Raw genomic sequence first — 25,403 nt, 5'->3', positions numbered from 1 at the left:
GAGAAAGCAGTGTGGTCACCTTACCAACCACGTCTCCAGTTGGGCTGTCAGGTGTACCCTAACCCCGCATGAAGCCCAGCACTTGCTGATGCCTTGGTCATAGCTAGATCTGCAACACTACCATCTCACAAGTTCACGCGAAGACCCTTTTGGCAAGACTTCCTAAAGTGGGACAAGCCAAGGGCTGCGGTGGGGTTCCTCCCTCACACAGTAAAATTACTGGTTTTTGAAGCCTTCTTGTGTTCTTCTTTGGAAAGATTTAGCTCCCTCTGAGACAGGACTACTAGAAAAGCATTTCTTTAGACTTGGCCATTTGTTTAGGGATCTTGAAGTCAGTCCCTCCATAGTGCTGGACAGTGGGCAATAATTCAGCATGGAACAGGAAGTTTCCTTACTTCCTTTGATAATGTCTTTTTTTTTTTTTTTTTTTGTAAACAGTTTTACTGGAAACGCTAAGTTTCACCCATACACGATTCAAGATCTTTTTATTACACCTCCCGCACCCCACCCACTTTCATCTCTCTGGAATGGATTTTTTTTTTCCTTCCGAGGCGTTTGGAAGGTGTCAAACAAATGACGACTTATTTTTAGAGCAATTTATTTTGCAGCTTATGAATGCTAAAGTACTCGGGGGGTGAATTGATGGGTTAACTCAAACTCTAACAACCACTCCAACTATTCCACTAGGATAGCTTAAGTCTTAGATTGCCAGGGGTGAGAGTTCCAACCTGGGAGTTGGAGCATTTTGTAAATTATTTTTTAAATGGGACATTAATGTGTCACTATGTATTTCACCTTCTAAAAGTTTTGCCTTTTGAGCTTAAACCATCCCATGCCTAGCCATTCCCTTTCAGGACTGTAGTTGGTAAATTCCATTCTCCTTCTGCTATTAACATGAAGCCTAAAATCGTTTGCAGGTTTTTGATCCCAAGATAGCAGTATAACTAAGAACTTAATTGGGTAATTGAAATAAAACAAAGACTAAAATCCTCTTAACTGTTAAAACCAAAAAGAACAGATTGACTACTACCTATTATGTTATCTTAAGTCTAAAACGAGGACAATTAACTGGTTTCAAACTAAGAAGCTTGTCAGAATACCTGCACGTACCAGTAGTAGGATCATGAATTTGGTGTAACGACTTCTTATTAGATGAATTTTTCTTCCCCATATTTGTAAGTTATAAAATAATTTACTGATTATTCCCACTGCTTTAAATTGTCAAGAAGTACAGGCAGTTGGTCAGGGGTTCCTGAGAGGAATTTCAGAGCACTGCTATATAATCAGGTTGGTGTAGAAATAAGCAAATAATAGAGTCATGAACTTAAGGGCAAAGTTACTCATCTACCCAAAAGTTCTTAATTCATGTTTAAATAAGAGGTGTTAATTAAGTAGGTTTTTTTTAGTTGTTTTTATGTAAAAGTTAACTGGAAAAGAGCATGAAGAATATATTTGCAAAATATATGCTTTTTAAAATAAATTGCAATAGCTTAGAAATCCTGGATAGAAAGTAAATTTACTGTCTTCATAAACATGTCCAATATCTCACAATACAACTATTATCAGAGGACACACACACACACACACACACACACACGCTTAATGTCCTACCTTCCCTTATTTTCCCAGTAGAGGAATAGCTATATGTTTAGAATAGATGTTACCTGCTTCAACTCTCACTGCATGAGTCATGCAAGGTGACTGTATTTTAGGCAGATCATTAAATGGGGAATACTGAGTCCAAGGCACTTACTTTGCCTGGAGGAGGGGTTGATATGTTTCTTTAAATTAGTACTGAGAGTTTGGACTGACTGACGTGTGTCACAGGCCAGTTTGGGAAATAATCTAGGTCACTGAAATCTGAGCAATGGCTACTAAGGAAATGAATATGGTTGGAAAAAAGAAGTCCACAATAGGGGACTTTCCTGGTGGCGCAGTGGTTAAGACTCCGTGCTCCCAATGCAGGCGGCCCGGGTTGGGGAACTAGATCGCACATGTATGCCGCAACTAGGAGTTTGCATGCCACAACTAAGGAGCCCGCCTACCACAACTAAGGCCCAGCACAACCAAATAAATAAATAAATATTAAAAAAAAAAAAAGTCCACACTAAAGATAAATACGAAGGTCGTATCATGGATGTCTCTTCAGATACATAATGTCCAACAGGCAAAGGAAGCCACAGACCCTCAAATATATACAGCTACTCACACATACAAACTTCCACGGCTTGATAGGATTTTGGAAAGCAGAGATTTTAAGAAAAATTGTAACCAGATGTAATTTTATTGGGTACCAGTGTTTGTGGCAAGGAGGGTATGAAGCGGGTGCCCTAGACCTAGTTCTGCGGAGCACATTTAGAAAATCCCACAAACTCATGGCCCTGAGTGTTTCCTCTTCTGAACTGTCTCCCTCTCTGCCATGAAACTTTGAGATGAAACAAGCAGGGCTTGGTAGAAGTCACTGTCACTTTCTATTTCCTACTTTTTTGGGGTGTCTTCCAGCTCTGCTTTTGCCTTTGACTAAGCTGTTTTAGGTGCCAAAAACATCTGGTGTGCCACTGTCACTCATTTAAATATATGTTATTCTTTTAAAGCTTCTTGCTTTACATCTAGGGGCGGTCATGGCTTTGAGAAGTGAGAAAATAGGAAGAGGGAGAAGAAAAAAGAGTAAGCATTTTTCACCCCTTCTCCTCCGCCTGCCGACTCATCTTGGGTTCCTGTAGAGCTGGGTGAGCCACAAATGGTCCATAACCTGTGCATTTCTAAACACTGAGCATATGTAAAATGGAGACATCAAATTCAGACTGCATGGCTGGAACACCAAACAGATGTAAGGTCCTTCGCTTTCTAATATTCTTGCCTTCAGCGTGGGATTCCATGTAATATGAGTGGGTCTTGGATTCCATCTAGGAAGCTTCATTACTGAAGCAGCAAAATGAGTTTTGCAGGCAGTAGCACTTCCTGAACCAAAGGATGGCATGTTAGGTAGGCTTCCAAGTATTGCCTTGTTGGGACTGTCAACTGTTTTGTTTTATGTTTGTTTTAATTTATATCCAAGTTAACAAGCGTGAAATCCAATCAGTGATCATCTAAAGTTGGTTTTAACGGTGGAGATCACTTTAGTTGTACCCATATCCAGCCTGTTCTCATCTTAGGCAGCCTCCCTGAGAACATCCGTTCAAACGATGCATTGCTTTCAGAAGGTGCTAAAGCTAATTCTATGGTTCACATTTCCCACGTGGAGCCACTCCTTTAAAAATGTTCAAACCCAGTCTTCCATGTTTTAGCAACACAAACACTGAGGACTTTTGTGAAGTGTTTTTATACATATTGTAACAAGGACAACAACCAAAGTTTTTGCTCCTTTGTACATTTTGGCATCATTAACTCACTCAATTGACTCATAAGCTTTCTATAAATATGTAGATGTCTCAAAATGGAAGCATTTATTCAAGAGTTTCTTATGCCTTATGGGGAAACAGTTGGGATGTTTGAACAGTATATTTGAAGCTCCTCTACTAAGTTTAAAATGAGACATTGCATCGTGTCTATATTCTTAATAAAACCTTTGAGCCCAACTTACTACCACCTCCAGGAGGGACAGTGGGCCAGGGAAATACCTGCTGACACGTCTATCTGCCTGGTGCCATAGTCTGTGTGGTGTTTCTTAGGGTTTTAGATTGTGTACCATGTGCTACATTTAGTTATAAGAGTTGAACTTGAGCACAGAACAGCAGGGAATTGTCTGAGGGCGACTTCTCAGTTCCTCCATATGCCTGCAGAGATGCACTAAGTTTTTTTTTTGCTATTCTGCTTCTGAAGGACCAAGTATGTCTTGATGTTTTCCCTGTATATTTCTCTAGTTGGTACAAACTAATTTTCTGCTTTGGCCAGAAGTAAAAGGCAGGATGATGAAGGGAAGAGGAGTTGAAAGGAGGAATTCTTAGGGCTTTCCTAAACATGAAAGCAAAAAAGGAGGCATAGTGCAGACATGTTTTACAGGGAACACTGAAGTTTTTGTTTATCTAACCTACTAACACCATCGAAGAAAGTCACCTAACAATTGTTGAGCACTGTTGCCTTTATCGCTGTCCCCTGACAAAAACTCTCAGGTTATGACAAGTCTCAGGTTTTCAGTACATTTGTATTAAATGAACTAATGGTGAAAAATAGCGTTCTCTGAGAAAGTTAACTGTGGGACTTAACTGCCACTGTCATACAATTTACTTGGTTAAGTTCACTTAACGCCTACTCCTTTCCAGCAGTGCCAACCAAGAATTTGGCTTCTAAATGGTAAAACCAAGAAGGAAAAAAAGCTGTTAGTGGCCTTCTTTCTCTTCATGCTCCACGCCAGGGCATCCTGAAACATGGTTTGAAACATTCCCTGGGCTCAGGCCTTCCTCAAACACACAAGCGCATTCACCCCTTCTGGCCCGCTCAGCCTTTAAATAACAAGTGTTAGGGCACCATTTGGTTCCCTCTGCAAGGGCCCCCCCTTCATTTTCTTTTCTGATCTTTAATGTTCTCCAAAAGGAAGGCATTCCGAAAAACAGTGGAGTGAATTTGAATTTTCTCTCTTCCTGTCTGAACTCCTTTCTGTGAAGATGGTCACTGGCACCATCCGATGTGGCATGTTTCCGTTCTAGAGGGGACAGCACCTCAACAGCCTCGAGTTTCACTTGCTTTGAAAGGAGGTGCCCCCTCCCTTCCTATTTTGTTCTTTTCCGTTTTAAAGCAGTCATCTGCAAACTTGGTGGCGCCCTGCTTTCCCAAAACCACACTCAGCTACTCAGCTTCCGCCCTCCGGAGCCACCGGCAAAGGCGGACGCACGACTGGGGCAGAGCCCCGCTTGCCAGAGCAGCGAGCGGGCCGTGGACTGTTTTCTGCTCGCCGCGAGCCGGCCACCTCTGCGGCTCGGATCTGCTTCCAGGAGTCGGGCCCCTCGGGGATCTGGCCGGAGCCGGGCTCGGAGTCTGCCTAATGGAGCCCCGAACAGAGGAGGCACGCAGGCGACGCGTGGCCTTCCTCCGTTGTGACCCGCGGCCACAACTCCCGGGACCGGCCACCCCGCGATCCACTCTTCGGGGGGTCTGGGGCTCTGCGGCGCAATGCGGCGGAAGCGGCCCGTCCGAGCCGCCGTAGCGCGGGAGGTTTCCGTTGCCACAGGGATGACCTCTGACCCTGGAGCGTCTCTGGGGGCTCGGAGGCCGGCGCAGCCGTTGCTATGGAAACCACGTGGCCGGAAGCCGCGGGGCGCGCGGGCCGCGTCTGCCGTTGACGCGGCGCACCTTGGCGGGCTCCGGGCCGGCGACGTCGCGCGCGCACCAGTGTGTCTCCGGGCCGAAGGGCGGCGGAAGAGTTTGGTTCCAGCTCACAGGTGGCCGCCTCCCCTCGACGCGCTGCAGGGTTTAGAGGAAAAGGATGCGCCCAAGTTCCGGACTGGGAGAGCATGAGCCCAGCCCGCACTAGCTACTGGGAGGCCGAGGAGGGCTCCTGAAGTTCTCTGGGCCTCAGTTTCTTCGACGGCACTGCAAGGGCGTTGATTAGAATAATCTCAGGTCGGCCCCCGCTCTCATGTTCCAAGCGTCATGTAACTTTCCACCCGATCCGGATTCTGAATGAACTTTTCTCTCTTCCCTGTATCTCTCCTGGACTACGTTGAGTATATTTAAGTTGTAGTTTAAACCCGAGGCTTTCAGAGATCGAAGGCCACCTGCGGGCTCATGACCGACCTTTTAGAGGTGTGGCAACTCCTTCCCGGTGCAGAGGTGACTCTTCCAAGAGCCGGTTTTGAGTGGTAGGGAAAGCACAGTTCACGGCTTTGAGCCCTGGAAGAAGACACGCGTTGTATTTTACTGGTGACACCACCAAGAGATCTTCATGCATTTTACAGAGTTGTGTGATGGGTGCTGAAACAGATGGCATTCCTCTGTATATGTTGTATTCCCCAGATGTCTTTTCCTGCGGTCTCTAAACATTTTTTGGAGAGGACTCGACCTACCTTGGCTTGTTTTTCCTTCTGTTATCTTGGACTATTGGGAAGAATCACAAGCATTTTCACATCTTAAAACACACACACAACTTCACTGTATATTTAGAAGTTGAAAAAGACTATTTTGAGGGTATGAAGGCAAGCTCACTAGTTTATAAAAGAACAGCTAGATCCAAATTGTGTTTCCGCAGATGGAGTAGGTTAAGGTTACCTGCTCAGATGGCTTTACACTTTTTAAAGACTTTTTGTTGGCCTAGTTTCCAAATAGTCTTTTTACCTTTTTTTGTTCCCCTTATAAGAATTACCTCCCTGAAGTTTGCTTTTCAAAGAACTGGCCATCAGTTCCTCAAGAAGACTGGGTAGAATATTTACATCTCAAGGCACAGGGAAAGAAAGTAAGTGCCTCCAAGAAGGACTTTTGTTTCCTAAATCCAGAATTTTACAATATGTGTCAGCATAGGGGAGGTTTTGGGATTGGTATAAAGGATAGATGGGCTTTGATTTGCTTCGGTAGCTGCATTTCTGTTCTTACAAAGACTCAGTTCCTGAGACAGGGATAGTTGTTTTTAATTCTTCAAAGAATTGAGTTGCAACCTTTATGACATCGAAGGGCTGATCACCCATCCAACTACATTATCTTCTGTTTGCATCTTTAGATCCGGGAGAAGGTCTTCAACTAAGATGGAAATAAAAAGATTTCTGTGTTCTAGATTTAGAGCTTTTTGTTTTGGAAGGTCTTTCCTTCTGGGTATACATAGTTTCACTTAGCTTAGGGGAGGAGGCCTCAAAAAAAGTTCCTATCAGGCTCTGAATATCAGCTTCCAGTCTGGCCAAATTCTCACAGTAGAGCTACTTAAAAAAAAAAGTTTTGTTTTGTTTTTTCAAATATCTTGTCAGGTTTCAGCCGAGACAAACAGTAAATATTCCTGGCAGTACTGAACAACCTGTTGGACTCAAGAGGTGTCCCCAAAGAATGTGCAAAAGATCCTACCCTCCCAAGATCCAGAGCCACATCCAAAGGTAGCCAAAGAAAGACTTAGTTCCCCTGAGCGCTGGCAACGGTCAGTAGGACACTAGCTGCAAGTGGCGTGCCATCCACACTTCCGTCCGGCCGTATTTTGAGGGCCCTCAGCCTGATGGTGCCCAGGCCAAGTTCTCAAGACCCAAAATGAGACAAACAAGAAGGCAATAGCTGTCCCTGGGAGAGAAAGGATCCACAACCAGTGCATCTTGGAAAGGAAGGAACAGCGTGAGATCTTCCTTTCCCCTCTCAACTGGGCACTACAGACAGAGATGCAGGAGAGCTGACTCTGGTAAGAATTCTCTGGCATCTGCCAGTTTTCTTAGGCTCCAGAGCAAGTGGGGTTTAAAGTCGAGTGTAGCTCTGGCATCTCCCTGAATTTGGCAAGGTTTTTCACTAATTTTAACTTGAATTTCCTATTGGCTGCTTAAGAGAATAACTGGTAGCGGTTTACTGGTTTCCTGGAGAATCCCTTGGAGTCCCATGAACTCTGAGAGGGGCGCATTTGGGGGCCACCCTTCAAGGGCAGGTGTGGGCGCATCTGTACTGTCACTAATCTGTTTATGGTCTTGTAGTTTCCTCAGAGTGGAAAGGCAATTCAGATAGAGGACGAGCAGACAGTGAAGACTGAGGTGACGGATACGGGGAGTAGTAGAAGTCACTACTTAGAGTCTTCTGTTTTAGGTGCCTCTTGTGTCCTTAATTTTGCATTAGCCATTTGCAGTGAATCTTTCAGTAAAGCTGTTTTGGAATCTTGAAGACTTTTGGTCAGCTTTACCCTTTAGATAATCATTATGGCAACAGTGTGGAAAATATCTTTGCGTGGAGCGGGATTGAAGGTAAGAAAGGCCACAGAGGAAGTGGTGAGGTCAGAAATAAGGCAGTGACAGGGGCTGGAGAGGAAGTGGAGTCCCTCTATCTCAGTGGCCAGTTTGAATTTGGGAAGGGAAAAGAGGGAGGTGTCTAAGATGTTTCTGACCACAGGTTTTTGATTTGGACCGTTCCTTTTGATGCTGAGCCACTGACCATTTGCCAGTAGACCACTCCTGTCTCCTCAAAGCACGGAGCAAAAACTTGACTCTCTCCAGACTGTTTGTATTCGAGGGGCTGTGGTAACTTTTAATAGCAAGTAGAAAACTTTGACAGGTTTCTCCTTCTAGATCATAATTTAAATAGGAAGTTCTAGGAGAACTGCTCTGGGATAAAGGGTTCGTTTTCTTGACTCCAAACCTGAAAGTCCTTAGGGATCAAAAAAATGCCTTACAATAAAGATAAGTCAAAGGTTTTTTGTTTTCTTTTTAAATGATATACAGTTCTTTGTTGATAGTGGATGATTTGTGTGCAATACTTTGTTCCATTTGAGGAGTCAAATAATACAATTAAAAGCCAATTTTTCAGATTATTCAGGTCTGGCAAGAAAGGAGAAGGAAGTGTGAACTTTATTGAATTTACACATGTAAGTTTGTGCACCTGCTTCTTGGGTAACAATGAACGTAGTTGTAATTAAAATGCATTTTACCCCCCGTAACATTTTGTTGTCTGCGCAGTTACAGTGGTTCACTGAAGTGTGTGGTAGCTAGCCTCTTCTGTAATGCTGCCTCTTACTTAGACAAAGTGTAGTTTGGGACGGATTGTGATCTCTATTCTTTCCACTTGCTGTGTGGAGCACGTGGCATACTACTGTCGTACTTTAAAAAAGAAGAAATGTGAAAATGAGAAGGCTTAAAGACTAAAACATTTGTAGGGTTTCTGTTTTTTTCTTAAACAGCCACTTATTTCAGAGTCTGAAACTCATGTTTTTTGGTTGTGTTTCTGTTGTACCCCAGGTGTTATTGCTGGTAAGCAAAGAAAGGGCTCTCTTTGCTAGGAGGCCTGAATCCCTTTCCGAATTAAACACTCAGCAGTTACCATCATTCTGCCGCAACATTTTCTTAACTATTTTTTCTTTCACATTTAAACTTTCCACTCATATGCCAATTAAGTGACATAGAATTCCTCATACATCAGATATATGATAATAGATAAAAAATATTGGAAATATTTTTAAATAGAATAGATACTAAATGTTAGAAATATTTTAATGGTACAGTAACAAATTAAAATATAAATAAATTTGAAAAAGATAGAAATTTGGGGGGGTCATGATTGTTTATTGTTTATCTTTCCTAATCATATTTCCTTTTAAAATCTTGGGAATCATCTTAAAGAACACAGTGCTTAGGTGGTTCTGGTCCATCTGTGGCACACGTGCCTTTTCACGGGAACGTGAACCCCTGACGTGCGTGCTGAAGGTGGAGTGTGGCCTGATCTGCAGGGCCGTGGAGTCCTGCTACTCTGTTTTCCATCACTGAGGATTGCCCCACTTTGTCCCGCTCTCCTTGTATTTGTACTGTCATACTCGAGATTTTGTCCCTTCACATCTTTCCTTTAGTTGTGTCTTTCAAAAGGTTTGTCATCAATTTAACTCTTCAGGCAAGGCTGGGATTAGTATTCCGTTGGCTTTTCAACTTTTACATGTATTACATTAGGGGAAAACGGCAAAAAATGCTAACAATACAGTTGTCAGACAGTAAACGAGACACATCTGTCTGAACTTGAGACACTTACCCAAAGTAGCATTTATTTGACTTAATTTTTTTCTTTCTGTGCTTCACATACGTGATAAAAAAACTGTGATGTGGATCTATTGCTTTAATCGGTTATATAATTAAATAATTTGGGGATATTATTATAATTATTCTGCCTAATAGTCCCACTAATGAATGCCTTTAAACTTACTAGATTTTAAAAGACTTATTGCTCTTCTACTTGAACAGAAATATCCTGAATTATTCTGAATCCTGTATTAGTATTTATGCTCTAAGTAATAATAAAAGACTAGCTTTATAGGGTGCTTTCTATGTACTAGATACTTTATCTATATTACCTAATTTAGTCCTCAAAAACCATATGTGGGAACTTTTCTTACATTTATCTGAAAAAGGATGACGCCCAGGCATGAAGAGGTTGAGGAATTTGCCTGGCGGCACCCAGCCAGTGGTTGAAACCCAAGCAGTCTTTCTCCAGAGACAACCTCTTAAATTCCTGTATTGCAGCTACCTCCCTAAAGACTGTGTTCAAAGTGTATATGTGAAAGTGGCTGGTGTTGTCTCAGTGTTTCTGTGAATCATTATATCCTGAAACTAAAGAGGAATGCAACATATTCAGTGTTTGCAACATGTTCAGATATTTAGAATTTGTAATGCTTTTTTATTGAGCGTAATTTACATACATTAAAATGCGCAGCTCTTAACTGTAGAGTCTGATGTCTTTTGACTATTGTGTGTATCCTTGTGCCAGACACCCCATTTAAGATATAGAATATTCTCGTCGCCCAGAAACCTGATTCTCAGTTCGATTCAGTTCCCACCCGTGCCTTCTGTGAGAGGCAGCTACCGTCCTGCTCTCTGACTTTACCTTAGCCTGTCCTAGAGCCTCAGATCATCGGATCCTGGAGTCCTCATGCCTTGAGTTTGCTGTTTTCACTCCACACGTTGTTGTTTTTGAGATCCACCTATACCATCGCACGTGAGATGTGTAGACTTCCATGCGGTAACTTCTGTTTTCTTTTGTAAACTAGAAACTCCTAATTGAACACACCCACTTTTAGTTAACATCCAAAAGTTGCCCGAAACTACAAAGGGTTCGCAAGCCGACCCGCCCCAGTTACAGAGATGCTGGCTGAGGACGGAGGGTCCTGGGTCAGAGATAAAGGACTGGATCACTCAGGGCACAACAGACGCCACGTTCTTGTTTCCCTTGTCCTGACATCTCCCAGGGGCGGTGCTGAGTAGCCGAGGTGGACGCCTGCACACAGTGGTTTTGTGTCACAGCTGAGGACCTCTGAGTTTAGGAAATCCCCCTTCTTTTAAGGAACGGCTTTCAAAACTGCCCAACCTTTGCCCAGCAGCGAGCCATGGTCTTTATTATCCTGGGGTCCAGGGGGGGGAAAAATCGCCCTCTAACCTGGAAGCACTATCTTTAGAGTGCAAGGTTGTCTGCAATGCAGATATCCTCGTGAAGATAGTCTGAGTCAAAAGCTCTTAGGAGACAGAGCAGAAATCCCACGGATAAGTTGTTCTTTAAAGCTGTTTCCGCACAGCAACCTTTTCTTCCCTTTCTGGTTTCTTCAGGACTGCCATTCTTGTTGTTCCAAAGATGCACTTAACATAGAGAAAAATTTATTTGGAAATTATCTAGAAAATGATCTTGAGGTTTTGAGAAGACAGACAATATACAATCTATACAATAAACCTATTAGTATTTATTAAATAACTGTTTGTGGTAAGTTCCGTGTTAGTTACTGGGAGAGATTTAAAACATTCCATAAGGATTTGGTCTCTGGCCCCAAAGTACTTAAGCTCAGTGTACAGAGAACACCAGTAATGAGAGAGTCTTGAATGATGGACGGCCACAGGGCGTCTGTAGGAGACCCATCAAAGATGAGCCGAGAAGAAAGGGAAATCTTGTCGAGAAGTGTGACCTGAGCTGACTTTTGAAAGCGTGTTTCATTTGGCAGGAGAGATAAGTATATTCTTGGCAACGGGAGCAATGTGAGTGAAAGTCAAAGGCTGAAAGGTTCATGGTTGGGGATTTTGGGAATGTTAATGGAATCTTATGTTGGGGGATTAGAGGAATCATAATTTGGAGTCCAAAAGCCTGGCAGAGGAGTTAGACTGGATGTGGTAAAATTTAGTGAACTAGGGAATGTTTCTGGAGTGGGAAGACGGCACAACTTTGTGGCGCCTAAGGTACTTGGGGCAGCAGTTAATTTCCCAGTAAGATGATGTTTTCTAGTGAAACATCGCTGGACTGAAAATGTCACAGGCAATTTGGCTACAGGGAAATTTCCAGCCATTTGAACCACAATTTCTTACACGAGAATCCTGATAAACTGCTCTGGCGCTAGCAGCAGATCTATGTTTGAGTAACCCTTGATGACCGTTGCTTAGTGGAGAGATGCATTAAGGAACAATTTGCTAAAAGCACAACTTTTGGAAATGGATTTTGATTTTCTGCTCCTTTCTGTTATAAAATTTGAATTGTGTTTTAGGGGGTCAATATCTATTTCTCGGTTATCTTAACGCTTAAGAATGCCACACAATTTATCAAATAATATTTTAAGGAATATCACTTGTTAAAACAAGAGCACTAATTCAATTCTCAATGGCCCTTTAAAGTTTACAAATACATAACTAGTAATGCTTTATAAGCAGCAGTTTCAATTTTTTGATTTAGAACTGGGATCCTTGTTAGAGATCCTAGTTTATAAGTTTATAAAATGCATATTTATAGGGTCACAAGCATAATTCATACAAGTAAGGGAAGGGATTCATTTGAGGTGGTGATAACAGTTGTAGACACCCTGTGCGGGGAGCAAATTAGCAGCATAAACCTGAATTCTGTCATTTCAGTGGGTAGTGAGTGATTTAACAATTTTTTTTGGGTGCCAGTTAGTGTAAAGGCAATAGACAGCTGCACAATGCAAAAGGTCTGAATGCTACAGAGTTAAGTAAAGGGTCTGAATGTTGTTGCATTAACATAGTTTTCAATAAAAAATTAAAATGTGCATCTAAAGATGCCACAGTCCAAGTTGCGTCATATGGATTGCCACAGCTATACATACACTTGCTTACTCAGTGTCTTGGTGCCCTCTAATATTTGTGAGAGCCTTCAGGAAAGGAAATTAGGGTCATTCAACTCGCTCTGTGCATCATAATCTTGCTCTCTTATTTTTATTACTCAAAGCAGAAGGAGGAGTTACCTCTGTGAATCTTGGGAACAGTTTTTTGCCTAACTATGCTTTTGCTTTCACTGTTAACAGTTTTAGCATAAGACGGATCTTTGACCCTTTCTTTCTTGTATTCTTTTAAATTGGTAGAAATACTTTAAAATATTATTGTATATATATATTTTTTTCGTGATGTCTGATCTTATTTATTTGTTACTCTTAGAACATCTCATTTTTGACTGGTCTCAGACTTAGAAGTAGAAGCTCTCAGAGAGGACAGCCTCCGTCTCTTGGCAATCTGTTCCTGGCGTTTTTCTTTGGCCTCCTTCATTCTCTTGGCCAAAAGTTTAGCATTTTCTGCAGCCTCTTCTTTATTTTTCTTAGTACGCTGTTTCTTCAGAGCAATACGCCAGCGTTTGCGTTGCAGAACACGTGGAGTAACAAGACGCTGAATCTTGGGTGCTTTGGTCCTAGGTTTCTTACGTTCTTTGTTTAGGGGCTTTCTCACAACATACTGGCGGACATCATCTTCTTTAGAGAGACTGAAAACTCTGTGGATTCTGCTAGCTCTTTTGGGCCCCAGGCGACGAGGCACAGTAGTATCCGTGAGTCCAGGAATATCCGTCTCCCCTTTTTTTACGATCACCAAATTGAGAACGCTCAGATCGGCCTCCACAGTGCAACCCTGTACAGATTTGCACTTTCTTTCTCCAGTCCTCCTTGGTCTGTAACAGGAATGCCCCTTACTCAGTAGCAGGCGGACTCATCCATGGGTCAAGACACCCTGCTTCATGGGGAAACCCTGGTTGTCATTTCCACCACTGATTTGGACCACATAACCCTTCCATTCTTCACCCAGAGCGTCAGCAGCAACTTCTGTGGCCATACGCTTCTCATAAAAGGTACGAATGAAGGTTTCTCCTTCATTCATGCCAACATACACCTCCCATTCCATTACACAGAAACGTCACTCATTTTCCAGTTACTTGAACTGAAAAACACCCTAGGGTTCATGTGTGTAGGTTATCACCAGCATAATTTTCTATACCAAAATAATGAAATCATAGTAAATTAGAATAAGGAAACCTACCACAAATACATTCTTACTTTAAAGGTCATGGCCCAGCCCCGCTGCACCCTCACGGGCCGTAATGAGCACTAACAAATGATACGGTTCAGTGTGTCTGTGCTGGTGTCTACTTCCGAGACCACCACTTAGTGCATTGCATCTCTTGGAACAGGGCCCCACCTACCTGACCACATCAACCAGTGTTAAGTTTAACTAGCACCATCCTTGTTAGAGGTCAGCTCAAACATGAAGAAACAATAGCCAAGGCAAAGGCCTTTAGTGTGACAGGTTCATGAGTTAGAAATAATCCTAGGTACACATAATGATTCTACTGTTGTCTCTCTGGTCACAGCAGGGGCCTAGATACTGTCCAAGGAAGGGAGTCTCTTCCTCTGTGTTAAGCACTGAGCCCCACGGGGTCTGTCAGGGAAACCTTTCTGCTGTGTCAGTTCGTCTTATCAAGTGATGTAAAACTTGGGAGCTAGTCTCAAGGGTAAGCTGTGACAAAGTGAGAGAGTGGCATGGACATATATACACTACCAAACGTAAAATAAATAGCTAGTGGGAAGCAACTGCATAGCACAGGGAGATCAGCTCGGTGCTTTGTGACCACCTAGAGGGGTGGGATAGGGAGGGTGGGAGGGAGGGAGATGCAAGAGGGAGGAGATATGGGGATATATGTATACCTATAACTGATTCACTTTGTTATAAAGCAGAAACTAACACACCATTGTAAAGCAGTTATACTCCAATAAAGATGTTAAAAAAAATAAATAAAATGCCTTCCCCCCGCCCAAAAAAAAGAAATAAAATTAGATGCTGAGAACTGCAGCATAGGATGGAATGGCTGAACAGTGAGGTATGTCTACTTCCTATATCAGGCTTATTAGTCAGGCACCTTGGCGTTGGACATTATGGATTGGTACAGTCTAACTAGCACTTTAAACTTCTCTCCAATAAGTAGGCCATCTAGGTAACTTAGAAGTTAGTTTTGTTACCTCCAAATATATGGTATCTTAGTCTTTCTAGGGGGAGTAGAGGGGATTTGGAAGATTAGATAAAGGTGGAAGAGTTGCTGGGGATGGTCGGTCCTGGAGCTAAGGAAGCAATATCGATAGAGATGGACGGAATGAACTCATCCACCCTCCTTCCCCTTTTCTCTCCCATTTCGTTTTCCCTTTGCCACTGCCAATTATGTCAGGAGATTCTGCTTGTTGGACCAAATGAGGGACGGATTCGGGCTGGAGTATTCCAAATAGAATGAAGAGTCCATAGCTGTCCTTAGATAGCATTTCATGATAAATGGGGTACATTTTTTTTCTTTAACATCTTTATTGGAGCATAATTGCTTTACAATGGTGTGTTAGTTTCTGCTTTATAACAAAGTGAATCAGCTATAGGTATACATATATCCCCATATCTCCTCCCTCCTGTGTCTCCCTCCCACCCTCCCTATCCCACCCCTCTAGGTGGTTACAAAGCGCCAAGCTGGTCTTCCTGTGCTATGCGGCTGCTTCCCACTAGCTATCTGTTTTACATTTGGTAGTGTATATATGTCCATGCCACTCTCTCACTTCGTTCCAGCTTACCCTTCCCCCTCCCCGTTTCCTCAAGTCCATTCTCTACGTCTGGTCTTTATTCCTGTCCTGCCCCTAGGTTCTTCAGAACCATTTTTTTTTTTTTTTTTAGATTCTATATATATGTGTTAGTATACGGTATTTGTTTTTCTCTTTCTGACTTACTTCACTCTGTATGACAGACTCTATGGGTACATTTTTAAGTTGAAAAATACAGTGACGGTAACAACAACTGTAAAATAGGTTATGACTGGAAATTGGTTTATTTTCCCACAAAACCGACTAGCAATACCCTTGGGGTCTTTGTGCATTTTTTGTACTTTTAAATTTGTTTACTTGGCTCTCAATGGGCATACTTATCTTTTTTTTTTTTAAATTTATTTATTTTTAATTTTTGGCTGCGTTGGGTCTTCGTTGCTGCGCGCAGGCTTTCTCTAGTTGCAGTGAGCGGGGGCTACCCTTCGTTGCGGTGCGCGGGCTTCTCATTGCAGTGGCTTCTCTTGTTGCAGAGCCCGGGCTTGAGGTGCGCAGGCTTCAGTAGTTGTGGCACATGGGCTCAGTAGTTGTGGCTCGTGGGCTCTAGAGCGCTAGCTCAGTACTTTTGGCGCTCGGGCTTAGTGCCCCGTGGCATGTGGGATCTTCCCGGACCAGGGCTCAAACCCGTGTCCCCAGTGTTGGCAGGTGGATTCTTAACCACTGTGCCACCAGGGAAGTCCCTGGGTATACTTATCTAATGAATAATGCCTACTTTTACTGTAGTTTAGCCTATAAGCACTTAAAAAAATTAATACCCTTATGAAACTTATAAGCACTTTAAGGAAATTAATACCATTGTGAAAATAAAACACTATTTATAGATATAAGGAATGAGCAATTTTTATATATTTATCTCTGATTAAAATATTGCTCTGACTCTTCTTACCTATGTTTATCTATGTTCAAAGCATGGGCATTTCACTAATATACTGACAATATGATACTATATTTACATATAATTTGTTTGCTTAGCTTTAATGTTAATGCCATGAAGCTCAGAATTCACTGTGAGATATACATTTTACTTTTATTGATATTTAAATTTACTCTGGTTCACCTCTTAAATATCTCATGCAAAACTTAAACATTCCTTGATATGAATGTCATCTAAAGTTGTAAGAGAACAACCCCTCCTGTTATATCTTACTGTGCTTTGTTAAAAAAAAAAAATCACCCTATTCTCCAGTAAAGTCCTGTCACTGTAAATGGGCAGAGGCTTTCCTACAGCAGGTGGACATTCTCAGGGCCAATCATACGTGGAAAGGTTCAGACATGAACTTGAACCCTGAAAGTGGGAGTTAACTGTATAGGAAAAGAAACTTCATGCTCTCCGTAATACTTCTCTTGGGTTTGGATATTAGGTTGCTAGATGTAATTAGGCATTTTTGGCAGGTTGGATGCTGAGTAGGGAGGCATCCATGTACTGAACTCCAAAGCTAAAAACAGGTAAACTGTATGCTAGATTATCCAGTTCCATGATATTCTGTGTTGATTTCCTTTGTGTGATATCCAAATATTTAATTACCTTACATTTAAGTATTGCAGCCCTGCCTTGGCTGTGCACTAGAGAATTAAGAGAAGGGCCATTCACCTTTACTTGAACCAGAGTATTAAACTCAGAGCAGTGCCAATATTCCCTCTCTTGTAGCCGTCATTAGTGAGATACCCAAAGGGGAGCTGCATCTCAGGAGACATGGCTAAGACTCTAAAAGGCCTGGCTTGAAAACTTTGGAAGATCTCAGTTTTATTATCTTAAGGGATATAATAAATTTTTCCTTCAAAGCTAAATTTCTTGTTTTCTGATATCAAAAAATGTTTTATTTTTAATTACATTGCCAGGGAAGAGTGCAGTTATGAGATGATTTTTACTTCACCTTCCTAACTTGTTTATTTGGACCCCCAAACTTTAAGAACAGGTGGAATTGTTAACAGCATGTTAGCATGCTGGCGTTCTTTTGCCTTAATCTATATGCACATTTAACATCCAGAAACACATAGTAAATTTTTGCCCATTGAATTCTCTGTGCATGTGTGTGTGTGTGCATATGCATATGTGTGTATATATCTCCACATTATGTAGGTGTACATGTGATATACAAATGAATCAAACATAGGCATATCTCTTTGCTATTTCCTTATTCTCTGGTGTGAAACATACTTCCAGATGCCTCGTGGGTTTGCTGAATGAATGCGTTCAGAATAAGTTTGATTTACTTGAAAATAATATTTTTCTTAATGTCCTTAATTTAGGTATCTCCAATCTAAACTGGGGAGTAGAGCTCTGAGTACAAATAACCACTTTAATAGAGGTTTTTGATGATATTATTATAGTGTTAAAAAATGAAACATTTAAAAATCTGGATTTTGATTTGCCTGGGTATTTCCCTTTAATAGGAAGCATAGAAAAACCTCAGTTTTTTAATGCCCTCCGCCATATTATAGAAGGATCTTCTGGTACAAGTCCAAGTCAGATGATTTTATCTTCTTTTGGCTTGTGCTGGCCAAGGTGTCCCCAGCCCTGTTGATTGAGATGGCTAGTTCTGTGACCCCTGTCTAAAGACCACTCAGTGTCTCTGTGTTCTTATTGTCTTCCTTTGACAACTACTGTTAGATAGGTGTATATTTTAAAACTAATTTTGGTTGCTGTTATGTATTTTTTTTACTGACAAGGACAGCAGTGTGTGTGCGAACTTTGGAGTTAGATAAAGATTGGAATCGTAGCTGTAATTTCTCTGTACCTCAGAGCTGTTTTTGTTTGTTAGCTTATTTTGTTTTTGGTAGTAGAGGGAGAATACTTCCCTTATGTGTCTATAGTGACTAAAGGAGAATATATAAATAAAGCACCTAACAAAATACCCACCACACGGACATTTATTTATCAGTTCCTTCCACCCCATTTCCTTTTCAGAAACAATTTTAGTTTCTTTCCTACATTTTCCAGTGGGTGACCTATGCTAAAATTATTATTTTTTGTTAATTAATATAATATTTTAAAGTTTTACCTATAGTTAATCCTATAGGATACGCAAATGAATTCTTAAAAAGTGTCCAAGTAAAGGTTGAACGAAGACAGGTTTAGAGGCCCAGTAGAATCCGTGTTCTCGCTGACCCTCCTTTTGTACTTTATGGGCCTAACCAGTTCTTTACTCACAAGCCTTCAGGGCCTAAAGGAGCCTGGAACATTTTGTATTTTGCCCAGAGTGGGACTGGCTGCAAACAGACAGTTTTGGAGTTCATATATTGTTCTTGAGCTAAAGAACATTGTCAAATATCTGTGATAGAATATTTCAGTATCTGCCTTTCCTGTGTATCTTACAGAGTTGAGTCTTAGTCATCTGTATATACCAAAATGAGTATTTTAAAATATTTTATATGCTTTTCTAATATGTATAGTTTGTTTTTTATTGTTATCTTCCGTAATTGCTTATACCTAACAATAATTACCTCAAAAATTTTGAGGTAAATTTTATGGGTTGTTCCCATTCTCTGAGGCTTTTTACCTTAGTTATAAAGGAATGAAACATATTTTAAAGCAACCTTTCCTATCATTGTTCCGCTAAGAGTCACTGCCCAACTTTTTTTTTTTTAACTTCTTTGTATTTAAAAATCTCATTTGTAGTTTTGAACTCTTTATTTCGCTCCTGAGCTTTCATTTCATTTCACTACCCATCCCCCCACCATTGTGTATTTAAGTCTTAGTTTTGCAACTGGACATGCTGCTTACACCCTGAAAACTATAAATAGCTTATCCTGCCAATTTTGTATTATCTGTGAAAATTGTAGCCCCTTTCTTTGTTCCTACCTGACTACTTTAGGCTCTGTCATTCATTTATTTTCTTTAGGAGTAAAAATAACCTAATATTTAAAGTCTAGCTTGAATTTGCCTCTTTCAGGGGCCTTGTAGGAAACGCTCTACTTGTAGATGAGAATCCCGTCTTGGTTGGGAGAGAGGTTGGACCCCATGAGCACACTTCCCACCCCAGGACTCAGGTGACGGGGGCTGTTTCTAAGATCTGGAGCCACTGGGCTTGTGATGGCTGCTTATTACTTGGGAGTGACAACAAAAAACAGACTTCTCTTTTTCTTGGGAATACCACTGGACAACACAAATTTCAACGTGCTGGGAAAATATAGTTTAGAGAACCTAGCAAGTGAAGACGACCTGATTCAAAATGTCAATCAATGACTAATTATTTAACTGGTTTCCTATTGAATATTTAATATGATACCAGGAGCGATGAAGTTTCACTAAAAGTTACTTTGTGCTTCCTTTAGTATTTACGTACTTTATTTATTTAGAATTATATAGTAATGGGAGTTCTTTCCAGAAGAGGCTGTGCAGGAGGAAAATACATCTTTAAGAGCACTGTAGACTGTAGGCAGTTGTAGCTGCTCCTCAGAAGAGAGGCCTGGGCCACGTAAAGACATGCTGGCATCATCAGTGTGTGGCCGGTAACTGAAAACTTAGGAATGAATGAAGGACAGAGGAGAGAAAGAGGGAAAGGAGAAGACAACCTAGAACAGGGTCCTTACAGACTCCAATGCTGAATAAAATAATAAGCCAGCCAGGCATTTTTATTGACAGCAGAACCAGCTGACTTATTGCTTAGAATTTGCAAAGCAATGTGAAAAATGGACTCTAGATACTACAGCTTCTGAATTAATAGTTTTTTTCTTTTCCGTAGGGTTTGAACTCAATAAAGAAAGAAGATTCATTAGGGCACACTGTTCCTTTGGTTGCGATTTTTTTGTTTTATGTGTATAGTTTTTAATCTTTTGTGGATATTTTTAAGGAGCAGGATTGAAAAAAGAAGGCAGAGGGCTTTTATTGATACTTTATTTGCTGAGTTGAGGTTGGGTTTTCTTAAACTAAGAAGTGGTTATCTTGTATGGAAAGGAATTCAGGTGAATATTTTTCATAACTGGAATTTGGAGGACACAGTCTTAAAATAGAAACTACAGTTTGTACTTCCAAATATAGCTTCCCATATAAACAGTCTTATCATCTGAAGGTCGGGTCTTTAATTTGCTTCATTTAGAAGGTAGATTTTATGTGATAGATTTAACTTGATTTTTTTAAATTGATAAAGCCTTGCTTAGTCTTCTACATCATTATCATTAAAGAATTATAATTCGTGTCAAAGAGCTGACTTTCCAGTCATTAGTAGACTCCAAAGTCTTATCCCTTTAGCTAAAACATTTTATTACCGGTATTGCACTGTCTGCCGGCTCTGATTTGATCACAGCTGTGTGGGGTACCCTGTGCTGGAATTAGGGATACGGAACACAGCTTCCTCCTGGCTCCTGCCGAGCGTCTGCCTCTAGATTGATCCTGGGTCTGGCGGTGAAGATTAACCCAAACCACACGTGGGCGTGGGTTTCATTTGGGCCAGTTCTGCTGGGTATGGTCAGCTGAAAGGACTGGCCAGTAGTTATATTTATTGAGTCCAAGTCTTCCTTTAACTACAGCTGTGGTACATTGTTCTGCCTGTCTAAACTCTCGTGTGTGGAAGTTTAGTTTTCTGCAATAGAATTCAGCAAATGTCTGTTAATTGACATTCTCTCACATCTCAAGTGTTCTTTATACTGTGGGATCAGCATGTTTCACTAGCTAGCTGGCTATTTTTATGCAATTGTTTCAAGTTATTGGGAATTTAAACTGCATAAACTACCAATAGACCTGTGTTACTTTAGAAGATTTCACTTTAGCCCTTGATTTAAAAAACCTCCAGAAGGTTTTGCATAACAAAATCCCTTTCAGTAAATGTCTAGGGAGGTGAAAGAGTCTGACACACCTGCTTGTCGATATACCTAAAGTCTGACCTACAGCTTTAACATTTTACTTTGATATTTATTCTCCTTCAATAAAATACGTAAGGTATGGATTTTGCACTGATAAGAAAATACTTCTGCCTGCATTACCCCTCCTTCACAACTGGACATAATCTCTTAAATGAACTATCGTGCACTTAAACTTCAAACATACTTACCTTATTTTTGTATTACAGCCATTTGCGTCTATTAAATTGTAAATTCCAGTAAGATCTGAGACGCCAGTGAGATCAGTAACTCATTATTTAATGTTCAGTACCTAGAGGAGTGTCGTGCAGATAGTAGTAGATCCTCAGAAGATACTTAATAATTGACTTGATTGAATTATTCATTTTTAATATCTCTTCAATGTGTAATCTAGAGAAGATAGGACACTATAGGGAGGAGGTATAAATAATGGTAGCACCCTCTTTGTATTTGGAAACTACACCCAGGAAACAATATTACTGAACCAGTTTATTCCGAATTTGCACATCCAAAGAAACTTCAGGTCTAATCTAGTACTGTGTTGCAGCACGGGTCATGCTACAGTCAGACTTAGACTGTCAGGGTTGGAAGGGTCCTGATATGTCACCCGTCTCAACCTTCCATCCAGTGCCTGAGTTCCTTCTGTAGCAGGGGGGGGGTCAACCTTGGCCACCTATTTGAATGACTTGAGGAGCTTCAGAAACCCAGTGTTCAAGTTTCGCCTCAGTCCAGTGTTATAAGCATCTCCATGGGCGGGACCTGGGCATCAGTCTTTTTAGAAACTCCTTAGGTTAGGGGTCCCCAGGCCCCGGGGAGCTGGGCCGCACAGCGGGAGGTGAGCGGCGGGCAAGCGGGGCGAGCGAGCGAAGCTTCATCTGCTGCTCTCCGTCACTCACATCACCGCCTGAGCTGTCTCCCCCCCCACCCCCCACCTCGGTCCACGGGAAAAGTGTCTTCCCCAGAACTGGTCCCCGGTGCCAAAAAGGTTGGGGACCACTGCCTTAGGTGATTCCAGTGTGCGGCAGTCAAGGTTCAGAACCATTGTTCTATAAAATCTCTACCAATTGTTTTCCCAGTCTGATTGAACTCCTCTGGAGATGAGCACCTCACTACCAATCTTAATCTTATGTTTATTCCATTTATTCAAATAGTGACTTAATTATGAGTGTTTAAATTATATACTAGTTAAATTACATAACATAAATCAAGCTTTTCAATTTAATACTCAACTATTGATAAACAACAGTGAAGAGAAAGTGACATTTAAATTTGAATTATCTTCTTTCAAGTAGTACTGCAGCACTTTTGAATGACTTCCGGAAGGCTGATCATGAAAATCACTTCAATCATTTTCAGTTTTACTTTAGCAGTAATCAGGTTACTTGGTGTGACTCAGATGAACATCCTGCTCTGTCTTGGAGTATCATATGGTCATTTCAAGTTCTTGTACCTGGGGAAACAGAAGAAATGGACAGATTATTTTTGTATTTACCTGCCCATACCCGTTAGGTAGACCCTTTTGGAAATGTACTAGCTTCTTAGGAGAGTAATATGCCATCTGGGAAACTTCAAATATACTGAAAGGGGAATGGCGAGGGTTTGGTTTTGTAAAGCTCTTTGATTTTAGAGAAGAATTTTTAGAGAAAGCTGTATGTAACCACACATAGATACATACACACCTGCATTCTTGCTTAGGAACTTATCTATCCTGAGACCACTTACCTGTATATCAACTCATTTGAGTGCTTTTGCATTTCCTTTAATCCTTTAGAAGGATCTAGGTACTAAAAGTTAGTATACAGCATCATTATTAAATACTCAACTAGTTGTGAGTCAGACAAACCTGGATTTGAGTCTCATCCCCACCTCTCCTCACTGTTCGGCCTAGGGCAAAAGTTATTATTTAATCTCAGTTTATTTGTAAAGTAGAGATAATGACACATATGTGGTAGGGATGTTGTGAGGATTAATATTAATAATGCATATAAAATCTCATAATAGCCCCTGGGTTATAGGAAATGCTCATTAACTTAAATTTTTTTATACCACTTATTGAGGAATGATTGACATGTAAAAGAACCATACATATTTAATATATACAACTGATGAGTTTAATGTATACAACTGATGAGTTTGTATACAGTTGTATACAACTGTACAGGTTTAATGTAAACATATTTAATGGTGTTATCACCACCATCAAGGCCACAGACATATCCATTACTTCCCAAAGTTTCCTCTCGTCCCTATTATTATTATTATTATTGTCATTGGTAGGAACACCTAACATAAAATCTATCTTCTTAGAAAATTTTAAATATATAATAGAGTTTTGCTAGCTGTAGGCATATGCTGTATAGTAGGTCTCCAGAACTTATTTATATTGCATAACTGGAACTTTGTGCACTTTGACATTTACCTCCCTATTTCCACCTCTCCTCAGTCCCTGGCCATCACCATTCTATTCTCCGCTTCTATGGGTTTGACTTTTTTAGATTCCACATATAAGTATGATCATCCAGTATTTATCTTTCTTTGTCTGGCTTATTTCATTTAGCCTAATGTCTTCCAGGTCCATGCATGTTGTCACAAATGGCAGGATTTCCTACTGTTTAAAGGCTGAATGATATTCCATTGTATATATTTTCTTTATCAGTTCATCCATTGTTGGACATTTAGTTTGTTTCCATATCTTGGCTATTGTGAATAATGCTGCAATAAACATGGGAGTACAGATATTTCTTCGAAATATTGATTTTAATTCCTTTCGATAAATACCCAGAAGTAGGATTGTTGGATCATATGGTAGTTCTATTTTTAATTCATTGAGGAATCTCCATACTGTTTTCCATAATGGTCATACCAATTTACATCCCCGCCAACTGTGTTACTGGGGTTCCCTTTTCTCCATATTCTCACCAACATTTGTTATCTTTTGTTTTTTTTATAATTGCCATCCTAACAGGTGTGAGGTGGTATTTCATTGTGGTTTTGATTTGCATTTTGATGGTTAGTGAGGTTGAGCACCTTTTCATATACTTGTTGGCCTTTTGTATATCATCAGTATTACTGGGCAGATTACAATAGTTGTAAAATAAGATCTTTTAAGACAGTAGCAGGACAAAATTCCGGGGTTAGTTCTGTAAAGAACATCATCTTTTCTCTCCTTTATAAAAAAAAAAAACTACCCTCAGACATAGTCTTGGATTGTGCCTTCACTAAACTGACTTTCCTGTTGAGAGCCCTAATGCTCATAGCACGTGGGTGAGGATGGGTCTCTTTAAGGCCATACATATAGCCTAGGAGATGGTTGAGGTCCTTTGGTTTCCTCTGGGTTACCAGGAAAGCTAGTCTTTAAGATGGCACTCTTTGGTCATCTAAGGCCCTCCTAGCATCAATTTATTGCTAGTCTTCTTGTCTGCTACGTGTAGAGTTGTCAAATAAAGTAAAGGACACCTGTTTAAATGTGAATTTCAGATAAATAAATAAGTAAATAAATATTATAAGTATGCCTCAAATTGGGACAGATTTAAACTAAGAAAAAAAAATCATTATTTAACTGAAATTCAAATGTAACTGGGCATCCTGTAGGTTTCTTATTTTTATTTTTTTCCCCTAAATTGGGCAATCCTACCTATATGCTATGTAAGAATATTTTGGATTAGATGCTAGGCAGGTTTTATCCTGGAGTAAAATGGTAGTATTTCCAAATGAAGTGGAGGGAAATACTGCTTATATAAGTGAAAATCTAGATTATAGCATTAAGATGGCTTCATTTGTTGAAATATTATAAATATAATTGTTACAGGTTGATACTAATAAGTAAAATTAGACAATGATGATGCAGATAGAAGAATGTCTGTTTCTCTAATCCCAAGAATTTAAATTAATTCTGAACCTAAGTTTCTTCCAACTTGATACATACGGCATATTAAAGAACAAGTGTGATACGGGCTTCCCTGGCGGTCCAGTGGTTAAGACTTCACAGTTCCGTCGCAGGGGGCACGGGTTCAACCCGTGTTTGGGGAAGCTCCGCATGCCGCGAGGTGAGGCCAAAAAAAAAAAAGAGCATGTGTGATAGTATAAGTGTATCCTATTTTAATAAAGTCTGAAGTTACAAAGGATCAAAGTATGATTA

General features: G+C 40.7%; 1 protein-coding gene and 1 pseudogene across 4 annotated transcripts in view; one reads left to right on the top strand and one right to left on the bottom strand.

Annotated features, from left to right (window-relative positions):
• Positions 1–25,403, top strand: part of FGF14 (fibroblast growth factor 14) — a 622,683-nt gene that overhangs the window by 9,454 nt on the left and 587,826 nt on the right. The window contains exon 2 of one of the 3 annotated variants that reach the window (XM_082366184.1): positions 1–7,306. This exon is cut by the window's left edge and continues 47 nt beyond it. The exons of 1 other annotated variant lie outside the window; for it this stretch is intronic. The gene's annotated coding sequence lies outside the window, so the exon portion shown is untranslated. The remainder of the gene's footprint in view (positions 7,307–25,403) is intronic. One more of the 3 variants, XM_082366185.1, reaches the window with a different exon arrangement.
• On the bottom strand, positions 12,966–14,497 carry LOC309616019 (small ribosomal subunit protein eS6 pseudogene; annotated as a pseudogene). Its single transcript has one exon. The product of its transcript is annotated as a small ribosomal subunit protein eS6 pseudogene (transcript).

This window comes from Balaenoptera borealis (genome assembly GCF_965194805.1).
Source record: "Balaenoptera borealis genome assembly, chromosome: 18".
In the NCBI taxonomy this organism is placed as follows: Eukaryota; Metazoa; Chordata; class Mammalia; order Artiodactyla; family Balaenopteridae; genus Balaenoptera; species Balaenoptera borealis.
This window is presented reverse-complemented; position numbering and strand designations above follow the sequence as displayed.